Source organism: Schistocerca nitens, chromosome 1 (assembly GCF_023898315.1).
Source record: "Schistocerca nitens isolate TAMUIC-IGC-003100 chromosome 1, iqSchNite1.1, whole genome shotgun sequence".
NCBI classification, from domain to species: Eukaryota; Metazoa; Arthropoda; class Insecta; order Orthoptera; family Acrididae; genus Schistocerca; species Schistocerca nitens.
This window is the reverse complement of record NC_064614.1, coordinates 377,202,329-377,218,551: the sequence shown is the minus strand read 5'-3', so window position 1 is coordinate 377,218,551 and position 16,223 is coordinate 377,202,329. Positions and strand designations below refer to the sequence as shown.

The 16,223-nt window shown below is 39.3% G+C and overlaps 1 non-coding gene across 1 annotated transcript; it reads right to left on the bottom strand.

The window, feature by feature from the left end:
- Window positions 1-223: 223 nt before the first annotated feature.
- On the bottom strand, window positions 224-298 carry Trnap-cgg (transfer RNA proline (anticodon CGG)). Its single transcript has one exon. It is a non-coding gene; the product is annotated as a tRNA-Pro (tRNA).
- Window positions 299-16,223: the final 15,925 nt, after the last annotated feature.

The window sequence follows — 16,223 nt, the reverse complement described above, 5'->3', positions numbered from 1 at the left end:
TTCGCAAAATATTGTCATTACATTCTGTGCGAGTTACAGTCATTGTCAGTGCCTCTGAATAGGAACGAAAAAAGAAATAAAGAAAACTGCCAAACAGCATCTTTACATGATGGATAGGTAAATTACGTAACCAACGCACTGATGAACAAAACGAAGATAAAAAATCCGCCTGATTTTTCTCAGCCTGCAACTGTGATGAAACTTCCTGGCAGATTAAAACTGTGTGCCCGACCGAGACTCGAACTCGGGACCTTTGCCTTCCGCGGGCAAGTGCTCTACCAACTGAGCTACCGAAGCACGACTCACGCCCGGTACTCACAGCTTTACTTCTGCCAGCTGTGAGTATCGGGCGTGAGTCGTGCTTCGGTAGCTCAGTTGGTAGAGCACTTGCCCGCGAAAGGCAAAGGTCCCGAGTTCGAGTCTCGGTCGGGCACACAGTTTTAATCTGCCAGGAAGTTTCATATCAGCGCACACTCCGCTGCAGAGTGAAAATCTCATTCTGCAACTGTGATGTTACGTAACAAGCATAGTACGACATGCAATGTGACCAGAGCATATTCTCACTGTAAGAGCTCAAAATTGTTAACAGCTATGATTTAGTAGGCCGACCACAACATAATGCCTAGACTACATTAAGTTGCCGCACGTAGTGGCCGCGTGATTTGAGGAACCATGTCACGGACTGCGCAGCCCCTCCTGCCGGAGGTTCGAGTCCTCCCTCGGGGTATGGGTGTGAGTCTTGTTCTTAGAATAAGGTAGTTCAAGTAGTGTGTAAGTCTAGGGACCTACGACCTCAGCAGTTTGGTCCCTTAGGAATTCACACTACATTAAAGCAATGCAAAAATGTCAAGAGCTGTTTCAGGAGCCGAACAGAAGTGAAAAAATCTCGTTAAGAAGTACATGGTTCCGGCAGCAGTGAACCACAGTCAGCCTTCTTTTACATCACCTTCTCGTGGGTAAGATACATGGTTCGAAACGCTGTGCCACCCAACAAGAATAGGTGTAATATAGGTGTGGCACTTGGCAAATGGCGCTAAACGTCTCTAGCACGAGAGTACATCGCTGGTATCTTTATCTGTTATTTGATTATGTACTTCTATTATATTTGGAAGTAATTGGAGTTAATTATTCACTCTCTGAGGAACTACATATGTTATACAAAAATGTTTATCTTTCGTCTGTAGCACATTTAAACGTAAGTGAAGGTGGCCGCTTCGATAAAAAGATGCAGTGCCGACGAAATATCTCCGACTGTTACAGCAGACAAGAAGCGTGTGCACGATGTGCACTTTTATTTAAGCAACAAATGAAGCTGCCACGGTCAGCACATATCTTTGTCCAACGAGAACTGCACTGCTTGATTAATAATACATTTCAGAGGGAGAGAGAGAGAGAAAGAGAGAGGGAGGGAGGGAGAAAGAGATTGATACTTAATTCGCCTGAAAATAAATCCTTCTATCACCGCCAGGACCAATTTGACAGTCAAAAGGGGAGTAGTGTGATCAGGTAGAGCATGGTATGATACTAACAAAGAAGTGGCATTGCTTTGTTTATGTACTGCTGTAAAACGATATTTCGTGGGAAGAAAGTGAGAAGTGTGATGTCATCAGATTTCTGCAGTAGCTAGTGAGTCGACTGTATATGGAATCGTGATCAGTATTCAATGTGATGATGCATTTTCCGTGATTCTTGAGATATGGTTTAGGTTCACGAGATGGAAAGTTCCTGTTTTAATGGCGGATGTGTTACAAGAAACATATATTATCTTTCATCGAATTAAAAATTTATAACATTCCATTGTTCACTTTCTTATACTGATCTATTGTATTTCTTTTCAGTTATTCTTCTGTGTACCTAATAAAATGTTTAGCGTCCCTTTCGTGCTCATATTGTACTATCTACTTTAATATTTAATTTCATTTACTGTTTTATGCTTGAATACAGTAGTGGACCGTGTCCAGTTTTACCATTTTTGAAATAAACGTTTTTTCCTGTGTCCGTCGAAGAGATCTATCAGAGAATATCGGAGTATGTCCTGAAGCGTGTATTTCGCCGCCATGTGTTAAAAAATTTGTATACATCTAAGTGATGAGTTCTTTTTATGCAACAACTTAATGGACAGTGTTTGTCGAACGTTGAATATGGTGGACAGTAATTTGGAACTTAACGTCTACAGTAACTCTGGAAACGATAAAAGTAATGAAAAAACGAGATTGTGTATGTCATTTGGATATTCTGAGTATTAATTAAAATTTGTGTGTGATATGATATGAGATGTGAGGGTAATTTCAGTATCTCTCTTCATGTTCAAATGATTTGTATTTGAGGACTTTGCCAGGACTAGAATTGTCGCCCAATTACTGGATGGACCTATGAACAACGTTTAAAGGTTATCTGTCTTTCCATATTCCAGATAAGACGTTGGTTTAATATGTGATAAGTTTAAAATTCTATTCAGAATGGAAATGGACGAAGAGAAACACTGAAAAATGCTCATGGTCATTTGTGAAAGGTAAAGACAGCAACAGAGAGCGTCAATAAATCTGAGGAAACTGTGAGTTAATAGATGGCGTAGATGTGCTGTGAGTTTTCCTTTTGGTTGTAGAACTTTATTGGGGTTCTGGCGAGTGAACGATCCTAAAGAGAAACTGTGACCCTGCAGGTTTAACGGTCGTTCACCTAATAACAGCGCCAGTTTTGTGAAATAGGTTTTGTCAAGCAAGCGTCGATTACGTAAATGAAGTTAGACATATACTGCAAAAATAAGCAAATACATAAGTTAATTAAAGTGAAAGGTAATTTGAGGGAAACACATATATAAATTCGTACTGTTATATTTTACATACAGAAAATGTGATGAACCCCACATTAAGTAATTAAAAGCGTATGAATTTCCACATTTAAGTCAAGGATATAAATTTATACTTAAGTACACTTAACAATTCGTGAAAGCGAGTAAATTATGTCACTTTCGTCAGTTATTGAAGCTACCATAAAAGCAGAATCAGTATCCAATTCCCGGTACAGAATTACAGCTAAAATTCATCAGCAATGGTGTTTACCACCGCAAAATGTCATCACAAAACATATCTAAACCCGCGCAAAGTTATTGTTTCAGTGGCGGAAGCGCACATTTGACAGCAGCATGAAATTTTTGGGTATTGAATTGTTTCGGCTGGCGTGCCAGCGACGGACTAACTACAACTTGGAAGCTTCCCACCGTGTTCTTGATGGCGCTTATGGCGCTCGATCGTTGCATCACCATTAAAGTCACTTAGAACCTACATTAAATGGCTAAAAGTCATACGCTTCACACATTTAGAGAAGGAGATCTGAAGAGAAGATTATTTTCGAAAACAAATACATTTAAAAATAAATTGTTCAGTTATCGTAGGTATAAAGGTTACAGATAACGCACTTAAATCTGTATTGGGCCACAGACAAGAGAGGAAGACAAAGGGAAATTAACCTCGGTTCTTGTAGATACAATGAAATTAGAACTTTGCACAACAAAGATTAGTATTAATTAAGAGTTTTATAGAGGTTAATTTTAAGGATAGAGTGCGCTTTCATTGCTCATTTAGCGTTATTGTCATAATTCTATACTTTAATCAGGCACAAGAGAACGTCTAAAAATGCGTTATAACTAGCGGTAGTCAGTATAAACATACGTACACAGCTTAGACTCAGAAAGTCCTCAACAGTTCTAAATAGTTCCATATTTCTGACTAGTTCTGACAAGTCACACTGTCATTTTACTGTAAAACTGTGAGTGACAGTCATTGTCCTTGAAGGTTACTGCCAATACTCCTGCATTCTACTGTGTAAGGCAATGGCAATCAGTTAAGATAGTCACAACTATTAAACCCATATACGTAACATGGGTGATGCAATAATAATAATAAGTTTATATCGTCACGCTTTCCTTAAAGCTGAGCTTAACATGAGGCTATGTAATCATTAGTATGTTAGCAGAAGCAGTCAATACAGAATTATTTTTACCTGCTGTTTACAGTGTGAGAGTCAGGGTCTCTCAGTCTAATGGATATACTGGCCATTGTAACTATATACAGTACTTATAATCAGACGAGAAACAAATTTTCATTAGGTATGAAGTTATCCAGTAATACGAAACGTTACTAGAAATGTGATACAACACAAATCCTGAATCTGCTGAGGTGTAAGAGCTCAAGAGCAGCCTAATGGTGATGCTTCTCCACAAAGGACTGACTCCCATTTATTTCATATCATATTTTCATGGATCTAATGGCAACATTAAACTGGCATAACGGTAATTACAGCCATTAAAACATCGGCATGTTGAATTGCAGCTACCGCACAAAACTTGGGAAGCGTTGCCTGTATATGGCGTGAAAATCAGTGCTTCACGGATAGTAAGCAATATTCCACACGATAGTTTTTGAGAAAAAATCTTGTTCTTAGTTGTCTAAAATAAGACACTCAACATATGCCTATCAGTGAATGGAAACTGTTTTAAGGGATCGCACCAAATAGATGTAATACAAGAGTACAAGAAAGAGGCCGCCGCAAAGTTTGCTCAATGGAACAAGAAAGCAGTCAGGCGGTCCGAACTGTGGGAGGGATAATCCTTTCAAATCCAGAAAAACTGTAGTGTTCATAAAAGATCTTCAAGGCCGGCTTTAATCATAAATAAAGAAATAGCCAGCCGGTGTGGCCTAGCGGTTCTAGGCGCTTCAGTCTGGAACCGCGCGATCGCTACGCTCGCAGGTTCGAATCCTTCTTCGGGCATGGATGTGCTTGATGTCTTTAGGTTAGTTAGGTTTAAGTAGTTCTAATTTCTAGTGGACTGATGACCTCAGATGTTAAGTCCCATATTGCTCAGAGCCATTTGAAACATTTGAAATAAAGAAATAAAATCCCGATCCAAACAGGAACTTGTGAAATGTCCCGCCCTGTTTCGAAGGCAAATGTAAAGCTCTATTCACGTTATTTTAGTCGTTTTGCGGATATCGGACTGAACTATAGGAACTTCACATAGAGAACAGGCGTCGTTACTAAATGAATCTGACCATGTGCCTAATACGATAATGTGTCTTTTATGCCTTCAAAATATTCTCGATTAAAAAATAAAAGGAATGTGACTTAGAAATAATAACAATCAAAAGGAATATTATCTCGTTTTATTAGCCTATTTGTCACGTAACACTCCCTAATAGTACTGAGACTCATCGACCCTTGTATTAACAGTAAAGCTCATTTAACATCCGTGCTGAAGATACCACTGAGGCACTGTGTTTTCAAATTAATTTAATAGCTAATTAGGAAGACGTTTTTCAGTTAAGTACAAATAGCAATATGTTCCATCACGGAAGTCACTGACGAACAAAAACTAGTCTGAAACTTCCTGGCAGATTAAAACTGTGTGCCCGACCGAGACTCGAACTCGGGACCTTTGCCTTTCGCGGGCAAGTGCTCTACCATCTGAGCTACCGAAGCACGACTCACGGCCGGTCCTCACAGCTTTACTTCTGGCAGTATCTCGTCTCCTACCTTCCAAACTTTACAGAAGCTCTCCTGCGAACCTTGCAGAACTAGCACTCCTGAAAGAAAGGATACTGCGGAGACATGGCTTAGCCACAGCCTGGGGGATGTTTCCAGAATGAGGTTTTCACTCTGCACACAGTTTTAATCTGCCAGGAAGTTTCATATCAGCGCACAATCCGCTGCAGAGTGAAAACCTCATTCTGGAAACATCCCCCAGGCTGTGGCTAAGCCATGTCTCCGCAGTATCCTTTCTTTCAGGAGTGCTAGTTCTGCAAGGTTCGCAGGAGAGCTTCTGTAAAGTTTGGAAGGTAGGAGACGAGATACTGCCAGAAGTAAAGCTGTGAGGACCGGCCGTGAGTCGTGCTTCGGTAGCTCAGATGGTAGAGCACTTACCCGCGAAAGGCAAAGGTCCCGAGTTCGAGTCTCGGTCGGGCACACAGTTTTAATCGCCCAGGGAGTTTCATATCAGCGCACACTCCGCTGCAGATTGAAAACCTGATTCTGGAAAAACTATTCTGTTTCAGTCCTAAACTTCGTAACTAACCCCGCAGGACTTTCTGGGAATAAGCTGAATCATTGAGACGCGGTTACTCTACGATCTCAAGCAATACTTTCAACTTACAATAACGCTGCGTAACAAATATGAGGGTCGTCAATAAGTATTGCAACATTTTTTTTGGATGGTAGATTGGTTTTATTCAGAACACCATATTATTCCCAAATCTTTTGAGTAAAAAACCCTATTTTTCAGCATAATCTCCGTTCATTGCGATAGCCTTACGCTACCGTGCTGGGAGGGCCTGATGCCCGCATGTACTAACTCTACTGGTTGACGTCAGATCCAATGTCTTGCTGCATCCTTTCTTTTTTTTGCGACGAAGACGCTGAAGTCTTTTATCAGCTTTTCTGAAGGTAGCACAGTAAACATCACATTTCATCTTTGCACCATGAGGGATGCCATCAAAAAGAACAACCCCTTCGGAATCCAAGAAGACCGTCGTCTGAATTTGCTGGTTAACGGTGCGGCTTTGAAGTTTTTTCTGAGGAGAGATGGTGTGGTGCCACTCTATGGATTGCCGTGATGTTTCTGTTTCGAAGTGAAGAATTCATGATTCATCACTTGTGACGATGCTCGACATTGTCGCCATCATCCTCGTAGTGCGCAAGCAAATTCGCACACATGATCCTTCGTTGCACTTTATGGTCGTCTGTCAAGCAGCCAGGAACTCAGCGGGCACACACTTCTGATGAACTCAACTGATGAACTAGTGTGTCAGCACTACCAATGGGGGCGTCCAGTTGTGCAGCGAGGTCTCTGTTTGTGTCCGTTGATCACCTCGAATGAGAGCGTCCACAGGTTCCGACATTGTAGAAGTCACAGCTATGTGCTGTTGGCCCGCACGTGGAAGAATGGACACGTTACGCGACCTTGTTGCGATGACAGGCGCCTCGTTCTACGACTCACCGTGCCTTAGTTCATTGCCAGGTCTCCTTTGACACTCTGCAAGTACCTATGAATACCTACGATGCTCTGGTTTCCCGCCAAACGAAACTAAGTGACAGCCTTCCACTTGGAACGCACATTAGTTACAGACGCCAGTTTGAAGGCTACGTATAGCATTGCCAGGTATCGGAACTTCATGAAACTACAGGGGATGAAGCGGGAATATTCCACGACGTTCTACAACAAGTCGGCATTTTTCAACCGAAACTGGCTGAGAGTAAAATTAGCTGCAGTACTTACTGAACGTCTTTCGTACTTCAAACAGTATATCCGCGACGTAGCTGCACGCGACTCTAACAATGAGTCGCTGCACACACAGCGATACAAGGCCGACATCAGGGAAAGAGGCATGCTCAGCTTGTAAAATTCCAAAAGTCAGAGACAAGTAAGCCGTGTGATACCACTACACCATAACATCAAAGGCAGCAATACTCCTTACAGCCCACGGGTAGAATTTCTTCAAAAAACGCTTGAAAAATCTTTATGAAACCTAAAAAGAAACGAGAAACCCCAAATAAAGTTTTAGATCAGCTACGGGATCCACGGAGAAACAATGGCATACCAACGAACAACACAGCAGTCATTTAACGCTGAGCATTCATACTGTAATAAAATATAAAATCAGGCACGTTGCACATGCTGTCCGCCGTACACCGAAAACTTACAATTGTTTGTATCTAGTTTATATGTGAGGTAAGTAGACATAGGACTTACATGGAAATTCAGTTGGGCATATAACTAGGCTAAACAATAAATTATCAACATTCCGTTGTAGAGATATCTACGAATGTAGTGCCGAAACATTATTTAATGCAATTCAACTGAGACCCTGTATCATGGAACACATTCAAAGCATTAACTTTTGGATTAATCAATATCATGTTTTACTACCGTTAACGCGCCTTCACACCAATATACAGAAGTTATATGCACATGTTGCACAGAAGGAACAGTATCGTTACGAAACCACCACCTCTGAAATATATTTCCTTTATTTCAGCAACTATTAATCTTCATTCTCCCTCTATATGCAAACATTGGTGTGGTTAAGCAAAAAGAATCTACGGTTTCGTATCAGATATACATATAGCCGTAGCTTGTTAGACAGAAGCAAACAATAAAACATTTCCTTTTATCAAACTGGGAGCTAATCAGATATCATATCTTCACCTCATGTGGTAACACTTCTTAAAACTGTAGGCAACAACATGTAGAGCGTCATTACCCAAGTGAAAATCAAATAATTTTATTCTGATTGTGTCAACAGAAGAACTAGAAAAACGAAGCTCAATAATATTTACTATCTACTTCAGTACTTCCAATCAAATAGAACAAAGCCTTACTGTAGACTGTTAGATACATAGGCACAGAAGCAAAATAGAAAATATTTACATCTTAAGAGTAAACAGCGTGCCGCAAGTAAATATAATATGTATAATAGTTGAAGTATTTTAGGTAGCATAGGTAAAGAGACGTATAAAGTCTACTTTTATTGTGTACGTAATGTAAAGCAAGCAGAAAAATACGGTATTTGTACTTGAAAAACATTAAGAAGTATAATAAACACGAGTTGAAGGTCAACTGCCTGGAACAAAACACTCGCAAACACACTTTAAGCGACGAGGACATTCGCTGACGAGTGGTCGTGGCAGCTGATTTACACGTTTTTCTACTGCTGAGAAGTTGCAATCCTCAAACATAGAATAACATCGATCTTACAATACAAAGCACACAACGTTGTAGAACCCTATCATAATCATCGTATACACTCCATGAAATGTATGTAAACAAACGTCAATTATATCATAAACGTAATGAAAATAGTATCCATACCATAAAAAGAAGCTAAGATACTCAAGCTTGTATCCACACAATAGGTATCACTAATGAGAATGTGAAAATACTACATCAGGCAAAAGAAGGGTTAAGTATGAACTTTCGGGATGAAATTGAAATCTTTTTTTTTACTTGCAAAAACATTGTAAGGATGTTTCCAGTTAATAAAAAGATTTGAAAAACAAGGCTTTCGTAGATGATCGTTCAGATTTTTTTCACTTACCTTTCTCCTTCAACTCTCCACTACTCCTCCTCGTCATCCTCTCATTCCCTTAGACCTGTCTTCATGACAAACCTTATCGTATAGTTTGATAACATGAAGAGATTGCTTGACATACATGTGACAAGTTGTATCTAGTATTCTAATGGAAATGTCGTGAGCTTAGAGCCTCCCGTTGGGTAGACCGGTCGCCTGGTGCAAATCTTTTGAGCTGGCACCACTTCGGCGACTTGCACGTCGATGGGGATGAGATGATGATGATGAAGACAACGCAACACCCAGTCCCTGAACGGAGAAAATCTCCGACACAGCCGGGAATCTAAGCCGGGTCACTTGGCATGACAGTCCGTCCCACTGACCACTCAGCTGTCGGGGCGGATTAGAATTTTAATGTCAACATCTGATGCTAATGACATTATTGCACACAGTCTTCTTATATCTCCTGTTAGCTTTCTTTTTTATGTAGCTGCAGTACAGATAGTTTGCATTATGGTTTGTTATCCACATCCTGTGTAATTACTGTTGTTCATCATACACATTTAAAAATGTTTGTAACTTCTCTCTTGTCATTTTACGTTAAGTATGTTAAACATTAGTAAATCTATTTTTAACTTTTATTACATCTGACATAGGTTTCTGGTGAATAAGTTGCCTCTTGCCTGAAGTATGTTCTTATTCCCAAGGTATAGTTCTCATGTTAATGAGTGATAGGTTATATGTTTCTTTTTTATTTAAAACTGTTATTCTCAAATGCTACTATTACAAAACTTTCGAGCATTGATATGTTAGGTAAGTCATTTGTAGCCCAAGGTCTACATTCCATTCAAAGTTTTTGAGTCTTTGCATATCCAAGTACATATTTTGTTAAGCAATCACTAATCCTGGATTAGATTAAGAATTCTTTTCTGTTTGCCTCTCAAAATATCTACGTAATGGCTAAGCCTCTAATGACTTAGCTTAAGTTTTACATTGGTTAGAGAATGTTACTGGACTGTATCACTATTATACCTTAAACAGAGAAGGACGAGAAAATACTAGAGTTACGCGTACAATGTACGAAAACGAAGTAAATATGTATTGCACTCCATACTAGGTGAAAGTACCAACTATATGTATAGAAGATGGGAAGATAACCAAAGAGACTGTCTGCGACTAAACTTTTCCGTCCTCTTTTAGAATACTGCTGCGCGTTGTGAGATTTTTACCAGATTGGATTAACGGAGTTCCGCGAGGAAGTTCAAAGAAAAGTAGCATGTTTTACATTATCGAGTAATAAGGGAGTGGGTGTCTTGTACATGATACAGGACTTGGGGTGGACATAATGAAAACAATGGTGTTTCTTGTTGGCTGGAGCTTTCTGCCATATTTCGGTCACCAGCTTTCTCCTCCGAATGCGAAAATATTTTGTTGACGCTGACCTACACATTAAGAAACGATCATCATAACAAAACAAGGGAAATCAGATATCGCGCGCCGAAATATAGTTGTCCGTTTTTTGCGCACACTGTTCGAGAGTGGAATAATAGAGAATTATTGTCAAGGTTGTTCGGTGAATACTCTACCTGGCACTTACGTGTGACTTGCATAGTAGCCATATAGATGTAAATTAATGCTAACAGTATGACGCCTGAATACGAAAACAGCCCTGGGGGCCACACAGTTTAGCCACGTAAATCAGCTATTAATTAACCTTAAAACCTACCCGAGGACTGCAATAAACATACAGGATTAAATAATAGTAAATGGTACGATAACATTCACCTTTTGAGGTAGAGACAGCAGCAACAGATAAATAGCAGTAAACATACAACCATCAAGACCACCCGTTTAAGAACTCTACAGCAGTGGTCTAAGTACAAACTGTGCCAGTCAAGGTTTTGATGCTTCGGAAACTTAAAATGACGTGGTTGCCTGAAAATTATGACAAGAATTGCACACACCAAAGAAATAACACAAAACGATTGGAAATTGAATGTCCCAAGCGATAAGAACACCACACACATACGCACACCATATAACCTTTCGCTACAGTGACGTGCATGTTGTAACCGCAAAGCAGTTTAATAACCCACTAAACGCCACTAAGGGCTACGCACTTCCTGTATTCAGTGTACACAATAATGACCCTTGCTGAATAGGATTCTGAATCATTAGAAACCGACTAGATCCACAGGTCTGTCATTCACCAGAAAGGGCAGTCCTGAACGAATCCCCAGTTCAAAATAGATCACGTAGTTCCCAGTTTCGGCACTGCTCACCCGAACGTACGAACACCCACTGCCACGGTCTTGAAGCCGCGGTACCGTGCAGCTCAAAATATACCTCCGATCAAACTCCAATTTCCCTCACTCGACCGGCACAGCCAAACTTATAATATCCCTTTTTTCACCAACTGTAATGACCCCTTACGGTCAGCCAGTCGCCACAGATATTCCAGCCTGCCGATATATCGGTACAAACTACCAAGGACATCTACACAGCGGGCGCATGGCACAACTAGAGATTCTGAACAACTCTGTTTAGAATATTCCCCACTGGTTTGCCCATTGGTTAAAATACGCTTAGCCAATGGTACCTAAATTATGTTTTCAAACAAATAATAACAGAGCAGCTCGTTACAACTGCATTACCGACATTTCCACTTTACTGTGCTTTTCTTATTGAAGAGATCACGAATTACTGACCAGTAGAAACCGCCTTTTCATGTGACCTTAAATAAATTAGACACGTGTAAAGTTCACTAAAGGTAACAACATTCATTTGTATATAAATGAAAAAGGAAAACTTAAAATGGATGAAAAAAGATTAAATTGTATAAATAACCTTTTTGAAGTATGAAATGTCTTATCTAAGGCGATATTTTTCTGCTGTCGGAAGCGTATAAACTGCAGTGAGAGCTTGTTGTAAGATGACGCTAGATTCCATACCTGTTTTTGCGGGCAGCGTCATACTAACCACGAAATCAAGATACAGATTCACGGCCAGATTGGTCAACCAGATTAAAGTTGCTACAAACGTTCATCATTTATCTACTTTTAATACTATAATCTGACTCTTTTCTCACCCTGTACACAGAGGAAAATTGTCGACACATATTCACAATCATCTTTAGTGTTAAACAAGACATTTAGAGACGATATCTTTTATTCGGTAACGAGGATTTTAAAAGGAAGGAAACACTGGAACGCTAAACCATGAATAATTTTTATTGTAAGAATGCTAACAAGAAAATGATAGTATGGCGTACTGGCTGCGTGACACCGTGTGAGACTCTACGACTGCCTGATGAAAGTCTTTCCATTTGACACCACTGGAGAGAGGGTGCCAGCAATAACAACGTAAAAAATACTGCCACCCACATTCACGTCATGCATCTCAACTCACATCATAACATATGGCTGCAGTGAATCATTATAAAGAAAAAAATCAGCGTGGGGTCATAGAAAGTAAGAAACGTAAAATCGGTTAGGTAGTATAAATGAAATCGATTCACATTTCACTGTGTGAAAATATTACACACCTTTCTCCTTCATGCATAGTCGTCTAATAAGTATAGTTGTTTCCAATTAATTTATGTTCTGTTAAGAACGTACTCGAACAGAGGGACATTTTATAACAAAACAGAATAGTACAAAAGAGTAATGTAAAATATTAGAGAAGCGTATTTCCTAGATTTGGGTACTGATTTGTCGAAATGATGAAGCAATCCGTTGACGAGGTGAGACGAAAGAAGAAAAAGCGAGGGAGCTATCGTCTCGTGGCAGTAATGACACGCCTCTAGAGTCAGAGAACTTTGGTGATTATAACTTTGGTCACAGAAGTGTCCCAGGGAAAAGCTCGGTAGCCAACAAGGATCCGAGAGAATATTAAGCAGTCTTGTTACTAGAAACTTCCCGGATATACTCAATTAAGGTTAATAATACTTCTCGGCTGTCTTTCCCCATTGACTAATAAATGTATAATGTAGTAAGTGCAAATTATTCCAGACTGCAAATCGGCACTCTGTTTCGTGAAGAATTGAGTCTGAAATTCAGAAATAACTTCAAATCTTTACTTATACTTAGCATGTGAAAAGCTACTTCTAGGAAAATCATTCTTCTGGAAAAGACGGAATCAGGGTTTCAGCTGACGAAATAGAATTTCCATTCTTCATTTCGTATAAACAGACTGATCCCAAAATGCAGAAAAATTTGTACAGCCTAACATTTCTTCTTATTACGATATCACATACACAAGTCAATATAATGGATAAACCATTTTTATACGGAGAAATGACACAGCGAGATGGCTGCAAATAATTTTTCAATACTTTGACCTAGGTTTTGGCACCTCTAAGTCTGTCATCATCAGAACTAAATCTAAACAACCCTATAAAATAATACATAGGAAAAACATAGATGAAAACATTAAAAAATTATTTTCAACCGGTTGGTTGTCTTATTTCTGCACTGAAATTTGTTTACGGTTGCTAAAAGACAGCCATGTTCAAAACTGAAATTTTTAAACATATTTTGTTCTGAGGTTCTTAAATATGAAAACTTTCTTCGAGTCCTTAAAATACCTCCATCTGAAACTGTTAGTGAATGTATAGAGTACGGTCGATGCCTTGATTGAAATGTGTGGTGTCTCCATGATGTTGTCCGATATGAAAAAAGCGAAAACACAAAATCCAATTTAAAAGTTTTCCTTCACTCATACACACGAACGGCAGTGTAAAGATGTTGTTATGAGAGAAAACGCCAGACAATTAATTCTCAAGATTTAAAAATTGTTATGAATTTGTTAACGACACATAGTTTTATGTCCACATTATATATTTGGCACAAAAAATTGATAATATAAGTAAAAATAACTGCGAGAACGTCAAACAGTCTGTTACTGTCTATACAAATGAGAAATTAGTATGTACGCAGAAAAGAGAGACACTAGGTGTTGATGAAGTCAAATAAACAGAAGTACAATTATATTTAAAAAATTAAAATGATATTGATAAATCTTCAAACTACAAATGAAAGATTAAAGATCAAGGTTACAAAGAGCATTGTATTTAATTTGGTTCTCGCTTATAAGGCATTTTCTCTTAACCTTGCCATAACAATGATAGTATAATATCGTAGCATGACATACAACAATAATTTAAAACACAGAACATGGAGTTCGTAAACCATTTTCCAACAATGTTGACTATGTAGAATGTATGTTATATTAGAGAATGGCGAAGTTTGAATGGAATAGCTTTTTCTCTGTAATCCTCGTGAGAAACAGGGGGTACAGGGGTTGGACAAATATGTGGAAACGTACCACATTACCATGTCCAATACCGTGTAGGAAACCCACTGGTATTCAAAAATGCTTCCAGTTGTCCCTAAGTGAACAAATACGGACCCTGTATGGTTTTTAAAGAAATCTTACCTAATTCTTACTGTAAGAATAGTGACAAATTGAGGTAAAGATGATGGAGGTAGATAGCGATCATCTCCTAACTATACCACTAAGGCGTAATTATATTGAGTAAGGTGACTGTGATGGCAAGAGGAGTTACGATAATTCATCGTTGTTTTAATGAAACCAGTACTGGACGATGCGAGCTGTGCGGACAGCGGCCTTGTCGTCTTGGACACTGTACTACCGTTGGGGAACTAATATTGTGCCGGTGTCATGGGATGGACCTTATCAGCAAAAATGCTCACATAATCCTTGGTCGTAATGAACCCTTGCAGAGTAATCATGGGGCCCATGAAATACCACGGTATCTCTGCCCAAATCGTTTTCGATACCCCACCCTCATGTTTTACTCTTAGGACGCAAACTCGGCCAGAAGCTGGGAACATCGTGAAACAAGACTCATCTGACTAAATGAAATTCTTCCATTAGTTCGTAGGCAGGTTTTATAGCTTCAGAACCACGTTTTCCCGTTATGGGCTTATGTATCACTGATATGTGGATCAGGAAGCTCGCCCTGCAATTCCTTCCTGATGGAGCTCTCTGAGTGTTGTTTTGGTGCTGACAGGATTCATTCAGCTCTGCTGCGACTTTTTAAGCTGTCATTCTCTTACTTTTCGTCACAATCCTCGTCAATGACCGTCCGTCACTATTAGTAAAGACACTTCCTTCCGCGTTGAGACCTTGCGGATGATTTTTTTCCGTTTTCCCTGTATATGGCATAAATCTTCGATACGGTGCCTGTCGAAACACCAACCCTTCAGTTCCCTTAGTTACGAAAGCACCCACTAAACGAGCATCAACAATTTGCCCACGTTGAAATTCATTTATCACCGACGTAATGCACTTACAACTACACATAACACAGCTGACACTTGCAAAGTATTGCACAGCTGCCGTTCGTGTTTAAATACAATAGCGCAGCCTGTAGTTTTGGCTAGGATCTGTATTTATGTTCAAACAAGCATTTTTGCCGTGTTTCCATATTTTTGTCTAACACCCTTCATGTAGGAAAGGAAAAGGATGCAATATGACAATGCAATGTAAAAGTTGTGCAAGGACCATTTGGCAGTTTCTAGACTGCTACTAACAGTTTGCAGTAGAGCTTCGATTCGCTTTGCTGCAGTGAAATATATAATTCGAAGAGTTCGTGTGAAGCTCAGAGTCAGTTTTAGTGTATGTGTATCGGTGTTCTGTTTACTGAGAGCAAGACAGGGAACTAATGCTTTAAACATGTCAATATGTTTTAGGAATTGATAACCAAAACTTCATGGTAAGCAGAAGAAGAACTCTGCTACGTAATGCTGCATTTCATGCATAAAATTCAGAATGTCTCCTGAAGCACCATTCTGTTCTTATTGTTTTCTATTGATCACATACTAAAAACAATAATTGTGAGTTTGGTCCTACATTAGTGTATAGTCAGTTTCGGAAATTTATGTTACAAATTTATGTAATTATTGTAAACTTAAAATGTATTTCAGTACAGTTCATAGTGAAAATTGACTGATTCATGTCGATTTTCGACATGGGTTCCACAAGAAATAACGAATGTGTCAACACAGAATAATGATTTTGTGTTCTACATTAATCTACTATGAAATTAAATTCTTTAATTCTCGGGCAGCTGCGTCATTTCTTGAAACGTCCTATATCTATAAAACGGAATATCCTGACTTACTCACTCATCTTTGC